A 19,327-nucleotide genomic window follows, 5' to 3' on the forward strand; every position below is an offset into this window, starting at 1 on the left:
TCCAGCTCAAGAAAGCACTAAACCTTATTAAGCATGAGATTTTCTTTGCCCCAAATTAGGGCTTCTAAGATTATTTAGCTGCTGCTGGACACTTATGGCAGGACATCACAAACACAAAAGCCACTTTAGCAAAGTCAGGTCAGGATTTATGTCAGTTTTTGCCTGTCCCAAACCTACAAACCTGAATTGCTGACTACTCTTAAGGTCCAAATTTGGACTTTAAAACTCTAAAGTAGGGGCAGCCATACAAAATATAACTATAGGGGCTCCTTTAACTGACCCAGTTCTAAAAGGACTACAGGGAGCATAAATCACCTTTTGCCCTCAGATAATTTTGCTTACAGTAATCTTCATTGATACTGTCTCAGAATTTCGCATAGAAGAAATCAAAAGACCACAACTTACAGATTAACTAAATATAACTATTAAATATAGATTATAAATATATATTAAATTAAATATGTATTAAATATAGTTTATAATATATAATAAAACTAAATATAACAATTAAACTCTGGTTCAATTGCATAAGTTTCTGTCATCAGTGGGACCACAAAACATAAAAACCCAAACAGAACCTGATCTAAATTTTGTCAACATGGCTCCTGGCCTTGTGAAAAAATTGACTTGACACAAGAAATTTTGAACACATTGAAAAAACTCAAGAACCAGTCAGACTTCATAGTATGGGCCCCATTTTGAGATATAAGCTACACCAAAATACTTCTGGTGAGTATGGAAATCTTGCTTGGAACTCCTGAATTAACTGGGAACAAAAACCTCAATTCCTATTATAACTTGGTATTTAAAATAAAGAAACAAATTTATTTAGAACCAAACAAAACTATTGCAACCAAATAATTTAAAAAAAATTAGCTCTGCCTTAGAAACTAATATATTCATTTTTCTAAAACTTTTAATCTATATTAAGCACAAAGATTCAAAAAAATATAGGCATCTAGAGGCTGAATGTAAATACTGCTCTGATTTTAACATAGATATAGTATCCATCTTATACAAGGGAAGTAAAAGCGTAAAAAACTATTGCAAAATTATCAAGACAAGTTTTTGCATATTGGGTAGCTTCCTGGGGAAAGAGAGCAGATGCAAAAGTAGTTAAGTTAAATATTGAGAGGCTTAAGGAACATGAAAAATATCACATGGCAACTTGTTCTGTTCATTTGTTGTTTTATTTATAGTTGTCTTTCCATTATTTCAAAGCAAGTTGATCAAGATCAACTCTTCTTCAGCATGACAGTTATTACCTTTCAGAGGAAGCTACTGTTCAGGATCTTGTGCCATTCAGCCTCTCCAGGCTCTCTTGGAGATCCCCAAATTGTGCAGCTTTCACTTTATAACAGATCTACCCACTGCCTCCCACTTCCCTGCCAGTAATAATTAAAAACCCTAACCCTCTCAACTTCCAAAAGCTTACAGGTTGCCAGCCTGGTAGATATTAGGCATGGATCTCACAACTCTTCGAAAGAGAAGCACTGAACACCTAGACTCAGAAGCTGGGAGCCTCCAATTCCCTATATGTTGGCCACAGAGAGAAATACACATAACCCCCTAATGATATATGAAACAAGTATTTGATATTTACAGCATAGTTTTCAGACCATCAAAATCTTAAATTTTTTTACTGTAATTACTACTCTACAAGGATCAGCAGATGGGCTTAACCACACAAGTTTTCAACTCCTGCTGCAAAGTTCTGTGCAGTTCTGCAGACAGGGGGATTCAGTCAATTGCATATCAGAAAATGTTTTGCATGGAACTGTGAACATAATTCCAAATTGCTGAGACTTTCAGGTCATCTCCTTGGTTGTTCTTCTTTGGTCGTGGAGGAGACAAAGAAGTTAGTCCTTTCTAAGTAGGACACACCTTGGGGAGGCCGCACAGTGGGCAGACGTAGCTCTGGTAAGCACAGATGAGGTTTTTAGGGGGGATTTCTGCATGGTGCAAGCACAGAGCTACCCAGCTGAGCTCTGCAGCTCACTACCCCAGGTCCCAGCCCTGCACGGCCAGAGGCACCAGGTGAGCAAACCACGGATTAAACGAGCAGCTTTTGCTGGTGCATGGGGTCACTCCTGCACTGGGTTAGAATGAGGACACGACTGTTCTGCACGAAAGCAAGCTAAGGTTAAGTTGCAGAAGAGCATGAAATCAGAGTCCATTTACAGTGAAAGAATTCCTTGCTGTTTTTGTGATATTAAATTTGAGAAGACAACCAATTCATTCACACAAATAATATGTAGAGGCTCCACCAATTAAGGGACTTTTCACATTGAGGATTATTCTAACCATCACTAAAATTCATGGCAAGTGTAACACAAAGAAGTCTACAAATCTAGAAAATCAGTCATGAACAAATGCTACAACATAATGTTGATTAAACCAAGGTCTCTGTCTTCTTGGCAGGTCCTCTTCTTCATTAAAATAAGGAAATAGATTATTTGCATAGCTAGTTACTGCACAGTGATTCATTTCATAAAATCTTTGTTGTTCGTACTTCCACTAAATTGACTGAAAGAACACAATCAAATGTATCCATAGTCATCAGTTATTGTAAGAAAGAGATCTGAATTGGGTAAATATGAAGAACAAGAGAAGCAAAAGAAGGAGAACAAGAAATTATGGAATAAAAGTGGAAAAAAACAGCTTTGGGTGATACAAACAAAATCAGAAACTTTAACGGAATATAAAGAACAAAGGTTTTCCTATTCTTCCACTTTTTTTGAGGAATGAAAACCAAAAGTGTGCCTTAAAGGAAAACCGAAGCCTCTGGATGAAGCAGGATAAGGTCACCAATAAATATGAGTCTCAAGCAGTAAGCATTTTAACCTAGAAAATGCAAAATGGTAGAATGAGCTAGAAATAGGAGTATGTATTAGACAAAATAAAATATTGGACTTCAGTAAACTTGTTCAAAAATTGACTAACACAACATTTACAAATGATTTACAACAAAGAGAGTCTTTTGCATGTAGCAAAATCTTTACTCATAGTACAAATTACTTCCTATTAAATTTTTGTTCCTATTTTTTTCAGTAAAAAGCAGAATATTCTAACAACAGGATACGGGGGTGGGTTACGAAAGAACACTGGCTACACTGTCACAGAAAAAGCTAGCCTTAATTCTCTTGGAAGAAAAATGCTATGTAAGATTTATACAGAAATGTATGTCCTGCATACTTTATGAAATTAATATTAGCTAATCTGGAGATGATATTGTAACTGACCACTCTCATAGAGTGCTCTTTGAATATTTGTATTTTAAGCCAACAGGTATTGTATTTTACTTGGCAAAGTATAAAATGTGCTATTTGAAAACTGCTGTATTGCATGCAAAAATGAAATCTATTAAAAGGAAACAGAAGTTAGCTCAGAATCTGTAAACCTTACACACAAGTGGCATGGAAATAGGAGGTTAGAGAGAGAGGTAAGAAGTATCCTGCCTTCACAGAGCACTTTCCATTGGTGGTGGCATACTTTGTATCTTCCTGCTTTGAAAAAGTAGGAATGCATCCTACCTATAATAGATTAACAGAGAACATCTTGCAAATTGGTATTTCAAAAACATCTCTGTGTGTTTGGCTGAGGTGTAGTTGGTTTTATGGCAGAAAAATATCCTCATGGCTACAACCATCTCAAGAAAACAGAACCTTTTTCTTAAAAGTAGCCAATGTATTCCAGCTGACCATTTCAGAAGAGTTGTCGATGTTACTTGCTTATCATTCATTCTCTTGCCACATAACACACCAGTCAAACATACATTTTGGCAAGACAGTCACAAGTAAGGCAGGACTTTTAGTTAACTAATAGTCTTTGTTAACTTACAGGCTGATATTTGTTAGGTAGGACAGACTCTCTAAACCACATAAATAACTTTGAACAACAGAGCCGTATTGGCTTGTGCAAAAGCACAGACAGCATTTCTGCATTAGATAGACACTGAACCAAACGTGATAGAAATGTAGTGTAGAGTGGGGTGTTCGCAGAGAAAGTGATTGGTGAACACATTTTCCCTGGGACTACATTCCAGAAGAGCGACTCTAGGAAGAAATTATTACCTATCATTCACAATTCTGACATCCTTCCCAGGCCAAAAAAAGGGAGGGAGAGAGAGAGAGAGGAAAGAAAAGAAAATCTGAATGGAAAAACTTCTCTGCTCCTGCCGTTCCACTCTCAGAGGAAACACGCACAGTGCAGTATGTTTTAACAGTTTTCAGCTTCTTACAATACTTTTTAGAACTGAAGCGTCTAAGGAAGTAGAGTTGTAAATATTTTACAAATAACAAATCAATCCAACACTTGGCAGAAAGGAAAATAGTGCAGATGTGTTCTGATAAAAGCCTAAATGGTGGACTATTACTTAGCACAAATTCCCAGAGGCAGCATTCTACAAACATATATCTGTCTCGGCAAAATGAGAGACCAGAGACTACATAAATCTTTGCATGGCTAAGAATACCTTCAGTGGCTGAAAGGAAAGAAAATATTTGCTATTGTACGCAGTTCTTGTTTTCTTTTTTTCCAAAATATACACAAAAGATATACCAAAAATAGTTTTAAGTACAGTAACACATGCATTACATCCTTCCTTTAATATAAAGAAGCTCCTTTTTTCTCTTTATAAGTTAAAACATGCAGGTTAAAATAAGTAACTTCAGTATTAAATTATTACCTAAATTTTCACTTCTGCCATCAACTTAATGAATTTTTAAATGAAGACACCACTTATAGTGTCAAAGGATCAGCAGAAAAACGTTTCCTTACCTTTTTTTAAGATGCGGTGTGGCACTTCCACACAGTCTTGCACCCTCTCTGAAATGGGGATTTTTCTTTGATATAAGTGATCAGAAATCTGGATACACTGCTAGGGACCAGTGGTTAACATTCTTCTCCCAGACTGCCTAGGTATAAGGGGAAAAGAAAGAATTTAATTCACCTTTTTTAAGCTAGCCTAGGAGTATTTTTTTGGTTTCCCTGTTTTGAGAGGTGCTTATAAACTGAGCAATTTCTGTCTGCCACAGGTCTTGTAAATGGTCTGAGATGTGAGATGTTTGCAGTCTTAAAAAAAAAAAAAAAAAAGAAAAAAAAAAGAAAAAAAGATATTGCAACCTGAGAAATTTTCATTAGCTTCAGATTTCCCTCTGAGACTTTCATACAAAATGGTCTTTCTTTACTCTTTCTAACTAGTGAAATAGAAACACTTTCTTATTTTTCCTTCCAAACAGCCACATCCTGCACTTCTAAATCAATTATAGCTCAAGACAAATATGTCACTGTTTTTACTGTAGTTTTGGCTGAAATAAAAATGCAGGTTTTGACTCTAGTTTCTCAATAGGAAAAACCAACAATTCTAAAAATTGAAATGAGAGCTTATAATAACTTTTATTTTACTTCTACCAGAGTATGTGAAAATGTTTTAACTATTTTTCTAGCAACAAAGCATGAAATGCCTTTTAAAATAAAAAACCTATCTTATTACAAAAAACTCAAATTATAGTAATTGATTTGAAAATACTGCAAAATAGGAAAAATTTAAACAGGTGAAAAAACCTTGTAAAATTGCACAGAACAACTGAACCACTTTTTGAACAGTTTTTTTTCATCTGGCTTCACTAGTTACTACTTTTACATTGAAAAAATTGAAACTAATTTTGCAATTTTGAACAAAAGCAGGATGTAAAAGTTCCCTCAAAAGTTTTTGACTCTTAGGAATTTTCATGCTTCATTTTGCATATAACTAAAAGTAAGTATCAGATAGGGATATTGTAGCAAGTATCCTATTCCCGCACAGTTATTAAATAGCATTTGCTGTATTCATTCACAATTATATCCTCAGGCAGCTACAAAGAAGAGTCTTTTGTCCAAACAATGTAATCAGGGTATTGGCTAAATCACGCTCCATTTGAAGACACAAGGATAAGTGTGTTTTTCGACCATGGTCAATCAAACAGAACAGCTTGCAGGCATTTAATTGTGGGGTTATTAGCACCAACATTCAGCTACTGCTGAAGTTCAAGGGCTAAGTGTTGGTGGGCACTCTCAGGCTGCCAGAACAGATAATCTAGATCAGCGCTGATCCTAGCAGAGGCACCTGGAAGGAGGCAAAGTCTGTTTAAACTGAGAAATGAGAAATTAGCACCCAGTTAAATCTGCGCCACTGATAATGTTCAGTATATCTTCAAGTTGTGAACGAAACACAAGAAGGCAATATGAAAATACCCTGAGCTTGTCAGGCCAATTTTTAAAAAAATAAAATAATAAAAAAGGTACTCCTAATGCATATGGCAAACTGTGGTCTTGAACAACTTATTCTTGTGTGTAACTGGGAACTCCAGATGTTTAGCATCTCATACACACACACATCAACCTCAAACAGAATTTTCACATGTAGACTCAGCACTACCCTCTTGTTTATGGGCACAAGGTGCAGTACTGAAAACAGCATGTGCAGTAGTGGTTTGAGCATGGAAAGTCTGTGGCATGCAAAGGATATTGGGTTAGTGTCGTTCTAGCAAAACCAAGCAGGAATGTATTTGCTTTTTCACCAAAAAGCACTCCCAGTAAGCAAATGCAAAGGTCTCTGTTAGTTCACAGCTGTAAGCCCTGCCTGCAGCCAAAAGCCGTTCCCCGCACAGCCTCTCCGACAGCCCTTACCCAGCAGACATTGTGTTGTTAACTGGCAGAGCAGAGAGCATCTCTCAGTGGGACAGGCTGCTAATTTTCACGTGTTTCCCTGCCCTTCCTGCACCTGACTGACTTATGCTGATGGCCGTGGCACCAGCAGACACCGGGAGTTCAATGCACCTGCAATAGCAAGCCTCCTGTAACTGAGAGACTCCAGGTCTATTACCTTGTGTGCATCCCAAGGGGAGCAGTAAATCTACCGGTGGCTGCCGTTATGGAGAGTCAATTTTCATTCTGCTGGTTAAGGTTTTGAAGTATGTGAGCAATAGGCCAAGCTCTGAATTAGTTTATTGTTCTTGAAAATCAGAATCTAAAGGACTTTGAACTCCTGGCTTTAATACAGACTTCCATTGTTCAAGGTGAAAGAAAAACAAACTTAAAGCACAGTCAGTGTTGACAACTAAGCTCAAGAAGCATGCATGGAGCTGCCCTGGCAGCAGCAAACAGAAAAGGTCTTCTTTCTATTTACTAACACCCTTTTTCTTCTCAGGGGAAGAAGCGGAGACAGGTGGATAGGGAAACATCTCAATGAAAAGGAAATCCCTGCAGGCAGGCAGGACAGCATGGAAGATTGGACCTTGAAAGATTATTTCAGGAAACTATTCTATATGGTCCCTTTCCAATGCCTCCATAAAACTCAATGCAAAATTAGAAATATGTATTTCCAGCATAGAAAGCTAAGCAGACACATACTCTGCATACACTTAGGGAAAATTACTGTACCCCACAGTAATAAGTAGCAGACAGAGGCAATGATACCAAACCTCAGAGCCCAAGAAAATCTGACCAAAATGGAAAACAGGAAGCAAAACGTTGTCTCTGCTTCTGAAAGTTTTGTGAGAGGACACAGAACTCTCTATTCTGCACTTCACCTTTTCATAATCAACACTTCCCTCAAGACATAATAATAGTACAAAACTTCAGAACAGAAAAAGGCCATTATAAAAGCAGGTTGCTGAAAATACCTACCTAATGCTAGAGTTACAAGTGGTAAATTGATCAACTGGTCTATTTTCAGTGCCTCAGACAACAGTTGTTCTTGTACATAGTCCACATGGTTGTTATTTTGCCATACAACACAAGACTGGTGGGTAATTAAGCATGGCCAACCATCAAATATTTGTCCACTAAAGGACCCTGCTACATCTTTTCCCTCTGTCTGTTAACTCCCTGTTTTTCTAAGGGCATGTCTCAACTTCTCAGGATAGCTGAGTAACACTCCAAAAGGAAAATATTATGTTCAGCATCGCACAGATAAGTATAACCAATATTACTCACATTATACTTTTTTTCATATGTAAAGAAAGATTCTGATTTAAAGGGGGGGAAAAATTGTTTCTCATCAGACAGAGAAAGCCAACAACTGAAAAAAGCAATAGAGTGTAGAGATATCTTTCAGTTAAAATACTGAAAGCTGTGATTCAGTGTTTTGTTATCACGAGCAGGAAGATGATCCCTCTGTGAATTGTATTGTTTCTTTAGAACCTGGTAGATCATTCTGCACTAGAAGCAGTGTTAGCTCTCATTAATTTTAATAACACCTATAATTTAATGTATTTGGCACACGTACAAAAATATACAGAATATCACATGAATACATTTTTTTCCAGACTAACTGACAAAAGCTTGCGATTAGTTATTAGTTATGGATAGTACAGTTCAGAAAAGCGCTTTTGGCATTGTCAGGCTTAGGAGACGAGTTAGTACTAAGATAGAAGTTGTTTTACTAACAAGCAATAATATGTTGTGATACCAAAGTTCAGCTGTTAAATTCAAACCAAAACCAAAAGAACCCTCATGCACTTCCTTGGTGGCCACTAAAACACACATTTCTCTGTACTAGAGGCTGAGACGGCTCCGTGTTGTGCATCATACAATTCCATTACTTTGGGTTATCATCACTGACAACGCATCACATGGTGTCCACAACTGTTCAAAGCTAAGAAAATAAACAATCTCCAGAGATCATATTAGATCATATTAACAATTTATCATGGTGCTAAACCTGAGTTTTACTCTCTAGCCCCTGCAGGGAGCACAATCCCTAAACATACATGTGCATGTGTGCTTGTGTACACACACACAGCGTGCCGTGGAACAACAGGTTAAGTTTATCTAACACTACTTCCCTCCCAAAGTTTGGACTGTTCAAGGGGAAGGAACACCATCACTGCAATTGCCAGGACTCATTAAGAGAAAAAAAAAAATAAATGCCAGCAGATATGATCTGACCTGCCTTTTCCTAGGCTTTTGCAAGATACACAGTTTTTAACAAAATGCATAGCAAAAGCATCAGAGATTTTTTCAAAAGGGGCTACCATCATATTAATAAGCGCACTTCTCCTCTCATGCAAATATAGTGAGCAAATCACGTTCTTGATCCATATGCAGAAAACAATAACCAAACATGGTGGGCAAAGTGTGTTCTCACTCCTCAGCCAAAATTAAATTTCTTATATGCTTTCTTGAGAGATAAATAAGAAGCTAAACATTCAGAACTAGTAACTAAGAGAACTGCAAATAAAAGAAAGTGTAAAAATCACAGTTAATAAATAATATCTCAAAAAGAAGCACATGAATCCTGGGATAAGAAAAGCTTTGGTAACTTAGCATATCTATTATCATTGACATCTATTGCGTCCTGGAGCTCTAGGATATCATGAAATGTTATTTAATTCATACAGCTGTTTGGTGTTTGAGGGAAAAACACCTGGTAAAAGTATTCAGCTCCCAGTTTTCAGTAGTGGTAGAGGTAGGAGTGGAGACTTCTCCCAGATCTCCTTACACAGCTATTTGCATCCATGCCTTGCAAGGAATCCTCTTCTGAGGTGCAAACCCAAGTAAGAAAATTAAGATGAAAAAAAAAAGACCACAAAACTGAAAAATATCTGAGCTGACTCTCAGCAGTATTCTACGTGCCCATACTTCTGAACAATACCTGTAATAAATGTAACAAGCTAGAAGGATGTAAAGGATGCAAAGAAGACCATGCCAAGCTCTTCCCAGTGATACCCAGTGACAAGGGGCAATGGGTGAAAACCGAAACACTGGAGGCTCCCTCTGAACATCAGCAACCACTTTTTTACTGTGAGGGTGACCAAGCACTGCCATGGGTTGCCCAGAGAGGTTGTGGAGTCTCCCTCCTTGGAGATACCCAAAACCCAACTGGGCAGAATCCTGGGCAACCAGCTCTAGGTGACCCAGCTTGAGCAGACGGGTTGGACCAGATGACTTCCAGAGGTGCCTCCCAACCTCAGCCAGACTGTGCTTCTGTGAAAATGGAAAAGAAGAAACCAGGAAAGTAATTTCTGTGTGTAGGAAATAAAATATTGGAAAACGTTCATATTTTTGTAAAATGTACAAACCTATTTATCATCAGCCAAACAATGACATGAGTAAATAGGATAAAATTGGTTTAATTAATCTTGACAGACTTACAGAGCAATTGCTGCTGACATCGTAATTTTCCTGGGCCAGGGTTACACAATTAAAAAGTCATCTCTCCAGTCAAGGTTGTATCGATAAAATTCAAATGCACGCAAAAGACTGAGGAAGAAGGAAGCTTTGATCTCCCACACTGAAAGACAGGAATAGCCTTCTCAGGAAAACCTGCCAGGTCTTAATATGAACCAAGTAGACTTCACAGGGCCAGCCACCCCCCTGCATGCACAGACACTGCAGCTGTGCACGCCGCTCGCCTCTGCATTCCCTCACTTCCACCCAGCGCAGCCAAGGGCACTGAAGGTTAATTACATTTGCACAGAAGAACGGCAAAGCTGCATCAAAAGACACGGGGGACATACAGACGGGTAAATAAGACTGGGCCCGCACAATATTACTGCTGATGAGGTACAGAAAAGGGAAAACACTCACTTGGGCTTAGAGGGGAGCTTGATGGCACTGCAGTAGGAAAACGGGTGTATTCTTGCAAAGCACCAGCACACCGCAGGACTGTAGCGTAGCCAGAGCATGCTGTAGTTTTACGTTCACTGATGCTGAACAGCAACTAAACCAAAATAAACCTGTCGTTTTCCCTGTGTTGTGGGGTGTTAGAACTTCTTCTATCAGACTATCCCATCCAGCTCCTCAGTCATCCTTGGCTAATCTCAACCCGCCCGAGCCACGGGGAGCTTGCTCAAGTGTGAATTGAAGTGCACTTGATCGCAGTATTTAGTTATACTTACAGTGGCGGAATTTAAGTGTAAAGTGGCAAGGAATAAATGAGAACACAACCTCTCCCTGGGGTTAGGCTTCTCTTCCTCACAGTTTATATGTAACACTGCCTTCAGAAGAGGTAGGGGGTTTTGTTTCTTTTAAAACAATATATCATGTTCTTTCGCAAGGACTACAAACATCTTCAATTAGAAATGCTTCTAATACACTCTGAAAGAGAAAAATGTGAAATAATACCATTTCATTTCATTGCCAAGATCTAAGGTTTTGCTTCTGTATTTATTGTGCCAATTATAGCCTCTAGTGCCCAGAAAAAGATATGTTACTGCTCCCCTTGCAGTACCTTCAGTGATAAGGCAGGTCACCCACTGTTCCAATATTCTTTTATGATGGTAAAAATCCTCCAGTTATTTTCTGTCCAGTTAAAGCACAATTTAAAAACACTGTTCTGTGGTTACAAGTGTCATTCCTGACTATATACCCACACTATTTTCAAACATAGATAGAAGAACTATTTGCAATGTTACATGACCAGCTTCCATGCCCTTTATTTGATCTAAATTGAATTCCGTCCTACAGGCTGACTTAAATGAGCTGTAAAATTGCTCGTGGAGTAGGATCCTGCTCTACAAAAGTAAAAGTAAAAAAAAACTGTCAGAAGAACTTGAAAGAAAAAGAAAAAAAGGAACAGAAAAGCCTGAGAAATTCTCCTTGAGGAATGTCATATCACAAAGTGCACAGGCAGCACAAGCCTCATGGAGTAATGATGCCTAACCCTAGTGTGTATCCAAAAATAGAAGGGAAAGGGAACTTCTCATAACTACCTCCTCAGCCTGTGGAGAAATCCCTAACAATTTGTTTCAGGTACTTGTTCATGTAGAAATAAATTTACCTGCTGCCTGAAGAAAGGCACTATATAAACATAAATCATTAATGAACCAAGTGACCTCACCCTTGGGTAACTAGAGAAGCATAAAACCAACATGCTGTATAGGTAGAAAGTCTTCTAGTCAGCACTGCCACGCACCAGCAGGCAGCCAACACAAGAGCATCCATCCTGATGCAGTAGTAGATTCCTTTTGACAGGCTTTGTGTTTTTATCTCAACCACCACAGGTCACTGGTGGCAAAAAGCAGAAGCTTCTGGGGACAAACAAGTGCACAGTTCAATAATTAACACAGGGATCCCTGTCACATCTTTGGTTCGTCCAAGGCTTTCCTGAAGTGAAGCATTTGACAGAAGTAAGATACATTTTGCTACATTTAAGAACACAGAAATAGTCATTGCATCTAAGCTGGTAAATGATGCAAAATTGTTAACACAGACCACGGTGGTCCAACCTGTGGCTTGCAGCAGCATCTTGGGGAAGATGGGGACCAAAGGTAGAAACAGAAGCTCTGCTGAAGTAAGCACCCAGCTCCTCCAGCCTCACAGAGTGATGGGAACTATCCCCACACACACGGCAGTGGGATCAGTGCAGCTTTTGGGGGTCCTGTTCTTGCTTCTCAGCTTTGTTCCCTCACCTTTCAACACCTGTGACTGCAGCTGCTCCAGCCCAACTCGCTTCCCGGTCCATTCACATGGTAGTAGCATGGAAGACACAGGAGGCAAAGGCTGCCAGGAAAAGGCAGGAGAGAGGGTAGCTGCTGGCACAAAGTCGAACAAGGAAAATGCTTCTCGCACAGTGGTAAAGCTGCTGCTACATGAAATAAGGAGTGATCATAGCTCCCCATCCAGTACCTGTGAGTTCAAGGTTGTGGTGTTTGACAGAGACTTTTGTAGTCTCTAACACTAAAAATTCAGTTACTCCAAAATGCCCTGATAATGACAGGTTTCTTAATGACATCATGAGGACAGCACTCCTTTAAAGGGAATTTGAATGAGACAGGATGGTGATTTTGCAAGACCTTCCAATGACGTTGTTCAAGGCACAAGCATCACCCTTGAGGGACAACAAAAAAAGGCAAAGATTTCTGTGGAAAAAAAAATATTTTAAAAAAAGGAGGAAAAAAAAAAAAAAGGAGAGGTGCCTGCTCTGGCAGAGCAGAAGCAATGTTGTCTCTCGTTAAGTTAGCCAAATGCACCAGTGCCTCACTGGATGATTCTTTGTGGCCAGCAGCTCTGTGACTGACATGCCTTTTTTTTTTTCTTCTTTGTAGAGAGAAGTGACAGAGGGAGCACTTCACTGACGATCTTCATCCTACTAACATGGAGAGGAAACTCAGCTGAGTGTCATGCCTGCTGCATGCAATAATTTTAGCTGACAACTGGTCTAAGCCACCTTTGCTGTACATGTAAGAACTTGTTTTCCATCTAGCTGTACAAGCACCTCAAGTGTCGTATTTTTCCAGCTTGTTCTAGATAGTTTTTCAGCCTGTTCTAACATGACAATTTGACTCTGAAACTGGGGTTGATGGTTACTGGCAGCCCAGTATCTTCATCTTGGTAAGTGTTTTTGCTTGCTATCACATTGTGACTCACATCTACTTCTCCCATACTGATGTATTGTTGCCTAAGTGGTAAAAATGGCACAGAAGGGTTTGTGCTTTCCCCCTCTCTTGTACTTCTGTTATCTGGAAATTAAGAAGTGGGTTTGCACAGAGATTTGGCACTCTTTCCCTGCAAGGAATCTATATGCAAAAAGCTGTGTTGTCCAGACAAGATTAATATTACTTAGTGATAATCAATAGTTCCATCCCTGAAGAGCTTCTAAATTTTGTCTCTCACATATAAAAAGAGAAAAGGCAGAAAACTGAGTGGTGAGGGACAATAATTTCCCTAATTGCTTCTAGATATCTTAAGGATATCAATGCGAATTATGCAAACCTCAAGAGATAGGAAGGGATGAGGGAAGGAAATAAATTGCTGTATGAAGATATGACAGTCTTCTATCAAATACAAGGATATATTGTTTCTTGCTTAGGACTTTCAATGTTTGTTGTGTTTATCTAATGAAGTGCCACATGTAGTGAAAGACAGAAATTGCATGGGTATTTATGAAAAAACAGCTCTGTAAAACTATAATAAAATGAAAAGCCCCAAAGGAAATAAGAAAAATCACTGGAAAGTACTTGAGAGCATTAATTGTATTAAAACTCTCATTTGTGCATATCACGGCTCTGTAGTTTACCCTCGTCTTGGAATAACCCACACAGAGTACCGTGGAACAATTTTTCTTTCAATTCCATGACACTTGTATGAAAAAAATATATAGCTTTTCCAGAAAGCACATGAATACCTGTCCATGTGACAGGTAGAACTGCCCCATATCAGCAGCAAAGTTTCCAAGACTTTTACCAGCAGTGATAAGTACTACCCAATCTAAAATATCTGTGTGCATAAATATGTGTATACACACCCACTCAGGCACACACACACTATCAGTCTTCAGGTTTTTACAACACATTGGGGAAAGCTTCAAAACTCAAAGAATTTTTACTTGCCCTTCACAACTTGATCTAACCTGAAAATAAATACAAACTCCTCAGCATTAATGAGCAGACTTAAATAAAACGGTTAATTGGGCAAGAGACTCTTTACACAGCTTAAAACTAATTAATATCTATTTAACTATCAAATGATGACTTAAAAGGATTAACAGCTCTGTTAGAAACTCTTTTTCCCCCTTCATCTAAGTAGGGGACATATCTTGGAACACACTAGGAAAATGCCAGTTTGGTGTTTGTGGTTATGTTGAATTAAAGAACAGAATAAACAAAAAATATTTTTAAAATCATCTTCTCCCTTCCCCCCCAACTGTAAAACCTTCCTGCTAAGTCTTTTTTCATCTTAAGCAAACATACTGAATTTTCTACAGTTATTCAAAATGTCAGTTTCTGGTAATTGTAGTGAGCTACAACTCCAGTTCCTAGAAAAGATGAATGTGCACTGCTTATTATTCAGTGTCATGCTTTTTCTTCACTTAAATCGCTCTGTCTCCCAGCAAAGTGAAGCAATAGATGAATATCTTTACTGTGTTTATTTTTCAAATTGAAAAATGCATCTTTGCAGAGGCTATTCTCACAAAAAGGAAGGTCTATCAGATGTAAAAACCTTTTTTAAAAACAACTAATTGTAAAATGAGTTATTCTTTATTTTAATAGGAATTTATTAATAGAATAGATACCATAGCATTTAATGGATTCTTATCAGATGCTTTTTCTAATCATAAATTATCAGAAAAAATCCTCTGGTTGAAGTTTGTTGTGAACACCACACATTCTATTGAGACAGTGACATTTTAAAGCAGTTTAGATAGCCCTTTTCAGGTATGGCTGGTGGTGAAACCTGTCACCACCTCCAGTGTGACAGACAGAAAATATATGTAGAGTGAAAGAAATGTAGCTGTGAAAGTATAGCATAGCAACAGCAGTACACGTTCGTCTTTGCTTTCTGCATTTTGATACACTGAACAAGTTTCCACCCTGGCAGATATTTTGGCTTACCTGGAAACTTTCATGTTTTCTCTCTCCACATGAAAAGTAGTATGGATTAGGAAGCCTTCCTATGTTATTTTTCAATGTCCTAGGTTACGATTGCTCTAATTATATGGTTTGTATGGGATAATCATGAAATCTTTTTGTAAGTTTGAGAAGCACTCGACATGTTTTTGGAACTGCTGCTATCCCAGCAATAAGAAGTTGTGACAATCCTATGGATCAGTGCCGTATTTCTCATACTTTTCTGCAACAACCTCAGAAGGGCATCTTTTCCAATGAGATAGTAGAAGGTAAATACGTCGGCTGTCAGCAGCAGAGACACTTAAATCCTCTCACTTTCCCTCAGTGAGAAAGTGCCTAGGGCATGAGAATGGGCAGAAATTTGGAAAAGAACCCATTCAGGTAGCATGTCCTGAAGGGAGATGAAAGGAGATGGGAACAAAGACTGTTGTGATAATTCCATCAACCCTTGTGCCCTACCTGGCATTTCCAGCAAGACAACAAGAGACCACTGCTTCTCTGGAGGAGCAGGTTCTCCTGGTAGAGCTCAAAGACCTCAGGGAAGCGCAGCATCAGCTCCATCCCCACTGTTACAGGGCCAGGTCACATCTCGCAGAGTGTGAGGTGGAATACGAAGCAGGATGTTTTTTGAGGAATTGGGACCTCATTTAGTTGTTGTATCAGGATGCTTTTTGTGTAATTAAGAAGCAAGATAAATTTGTGTGAAGCAACCAAAATCCTGAGAGTTTTGAAATGTTTATTGGATGGCTGTTTGTGTATTGGATGAGCCTGGGAAGAAAGGGTTGGGAGGAAGGTGGTTTAGGTTTTGTCTGTCTTTCTCACCATCAAACTCTATTTTTAATTGGTAACACATTAAATTAATCTTCCTTAAGTCACGACTGTGTTGCCTGTGACAGTAATTGGTAAGGGATCTTCCTATCTTTACCTTGATCCACCAGCTTGGTTTTTTCCCCTTGTTTTCTCCCCCTGTCCTGTTGAGGAGGGGGAGTGAGAGAGTGGCTGGGTGGGCAGCTGGCTGAGGTCAGCCCACCACAGTTTTTTATTGATGGGCAAAAGGTTCTTCACTGCCAAGGAAGTATTCCAAGTGTAGATTTGCTTTTAGTTCTGCCCTTTTAAACCCAGAGATCCCAATTCTCTCTCATAAGACTTCCAGTGCATGGATCTAGTATTTGTCTCTGTCTTCTTTTCTGCCCTTTTCTGAAAGCAACACAGGGATTATTCGGTGCTATCTTTTCTCTAGGTCAGTATAGCAAAATTAAAGTGATACTGGGCACCAAAAAGGACCCAATTACAAAGCGTTCTGCTAGATGTTCAGAAAGAGTTCAACAGTTTGGTATTTGCGATACCAGTAAGTTTTCACATCAAAAAATTAAAATTGTTGCAATTACTTCCTGCATTTATTTCACTTCACTATTTCAGCATATTGCCCAATGCTAAATAATTTCTTGGTGGTGCTGGAATGACCAAATGCTTACTATGCTTCTAGGAATTAAGAAATCCAGCTGATGTAAGTAGTTAGATTTGAGAGAACTCTATAGGAAATAAAAAGTTAGAGGAGCTTTAAAAAAAAAATGAGGAGGGAGCCAATGGCAGCTACAGAGACCTCAATGGCAGCTGCAGAAGCTGCATGTATATACTGACAATGGGAAACATGGGGGGTCTGCCATGGAAACAAAAGCAGGTGAGCTAATGTAGTAGCAATGCTGATACCCTGCGGCAAGCAGATAAATCATTTGGCTAAAATTGGGAATGTTCTTTTCAACATCTATTTTTAAATAAAATGTCTAAGAAGCTTTCACAAGATATTTGTATTCTCTATTTCAGTTCCCAAGAAGGACCAAAATACTACCAGAAATGTTGGTCCCAGAATATTGCTGCCAGGATCTCAGAATAGAATTCCAGAAAATTTTACATGAAAGCATGGAGTGAATGGTTCCAGCTTGTTCCATCTTTGGTTTAGGTTCAATAAGCCTAAATAGCCAGTCTAGCATGCATGCCTAAGGCAAATGCAACTTCAAATCTTTGATGAGTCCATCTGCCCTTGAAATTAAAAAAAAAACTATTCTCTGCACTGGAAAAAAAAAAAAAAAAGTGTTGGAAAATACTCAAAATGTTACCAAAAGACAGCTTGAGAGGGTCTCATTCATTCATTTGTTTGAAACAAAAAAAAAAGCCATCTTAGAACTCCTAAGTTTCAATAGCAACACAGATAGTTTAAGAAAAGATATGCTGACAAATGAAAAGAATATGGTCTTCCCCGACTGTTAGTGTGGCTGTTCTCCACTTAGATGTAAAAGCCTAAGAATTTGTCCACAGCTTACAATACTAGTAAACCAAACCAGATAATACTGTTTGACATAGCAGGAACAGAGTCAAACTCTTAGTTTACATAAACAGCTCTGTGTATTCCTATAGAATGCTACAGCCTGTGTCATACAAAACCTAAGAATTACTGAATTGCATCCATCCACCCTAATTTACTGCATTAATTTTCTGTCAGATAGCATCACATTAAATTGTGGGAAACTGCAGTAACATTTCCATGGTCTGGTTTGAATGGAACCAGTGGACGTGCTCTGTGCCAGTCATAGGCAAGCAAAGCATGCTTTGCTTGCTTGGTCTAACCAGAATCATCACACTTCCCTCTACCCAACATGACAGTACTCATCTTCATTTTTCACCATGCATCCGTGGCATAGTTTTTTCCCCACATTGCTAGGGACTTACTGTTCAGTCAATGATGCCAGTATCTGTGATTAGTTGGCATAAAAATGACAGATCCAGAAGGCTGCAATTCCTTTTTCCACAAAATGGACGTGACAGGTAGTGGCAGCAGGACCCACACTGCACTTAAGACATCTGGGACTTCTCCACTTATTATAGCAATTTGTTTCACAATTCTGTAACCTTCCTTGCTCGGGACACTGCTGAGAGGAGTGCTGACTCCACACTGTACAGCAATGATATTCCAACACTCATCTTCCAAGATCTGAACAAAACCAGCAAATCATGTCACACTGACTGAATATATTATTGTATAAAAGAAATTGGGATGCAACTTTTCCAGGTAAGCGCCAGTATATTCCATGCAGAGTTGTTAGGATTTTTTCTTGCACTTTAATAGATAATCTTCTAGAAAACAAGCAATTGGAGAGAGTGCTAGATTCTCTTAAATTTAACAAGCCTTCAAGCAACTTGTACAGAAGCTTAATACATTTCTATAGAGGTCTGTTTCGTGCTATTAAATTAATACATTTTTACCTAGAAAAGGAGGGTACTTCACTGAATTGCATTTTAATCAGGAAAATACAAGATTTCTCAATTCTATTACAAAGGCAAAACTTTCCTGCCAGGTTTCCTCTTGCACCTGAAAGAAAGATTCTCTGCTGATTTTATGAGTGAAGTTTCTTCCTACAGAGGTCAAAAGTTTCATTTAGTCAAAGTCAATCATCACTGAATGACCACACTGCTCTAAATTCATATTTAGTGCTTCATTAAGGTGTTAATTTCCTCACAGAGAGTGAGCCTGCCATGGTTTAAGTATACCTGTGGAAACAGGGATTTATTCATAGACCACAAAGGTGAAACCCAACAAATGTTCGTTAAACCTGGAGCATGTGAAGACTTCTGATTTGAAGAAAAATGGTGAAATAGTATGAATTCTAGGGACAGACACATCCTCAGGTGACAAACCCCAATCTGCCCTGCAGCACTGAGAGCTGGGATTCAAAGGCCAGACCTTCAGCCTCGTTTGCTAATTATAATGGGACAAAAAAGTCCCCTCCAGAATGCACAAGGTTTATACACAAGTTACAGGGCTTTAAGATTTTTCACTAATAATTTGACTTGAATCAAAAGAGAAGAGGAAGAAACATAAAGATACATGCACCGGTGTTAATGTACTCATAGAGTTCAGGTGGTGGCTGGATTGGACAAGTCCATTGCAGTAGTCTGATTTGAAGCTAATACGTGAAAGCGTATGTTTATGCCTTAAT

General features: G+C 38.6%; 1 protein-coding gene across 3 annotated transcripts in view; it reads right to left on the reverse strand.

Moving 5' to 3' along the window:
* Window positions 1–19,327, reverse strand: part of CRACD (capping protein inhibiting regulator of actin dynamics) — a 131,876-nt gene that overhangs the window by 65,425 nt on the left and 47,124 nt on the right. For 2 of the 3 annotated variants that reach the window (XM_037382519.1, XM_037382513.1), the window contains exon 2: window positions 4,780–4,916. The gene's annotated coding sequence lies outside the window, so the exon portion shown is untranslated. Of the gene's footprint in view, window positions 1–4,779; window positions 5,022–19,327 lie in introns of those variants that run through there. The other variant, XM_037382527.1, reaches the window with a different exon arrangement.

This window comes from Falco rusticolus, chromosome 1 (assembly GCF_015220075.1).
Source record: "Falco rusticolus isolate bFalRus1 chromosome 1, bFalRus1.pri, whole genome shotgun sequence".
Classification (NCBI taxonomy): domain Eukaryota; kingdom Metazoa; phylum Chordata; class Aves; order Falconiformes; family Falconidae; genus Falco; species Falco rusticolus.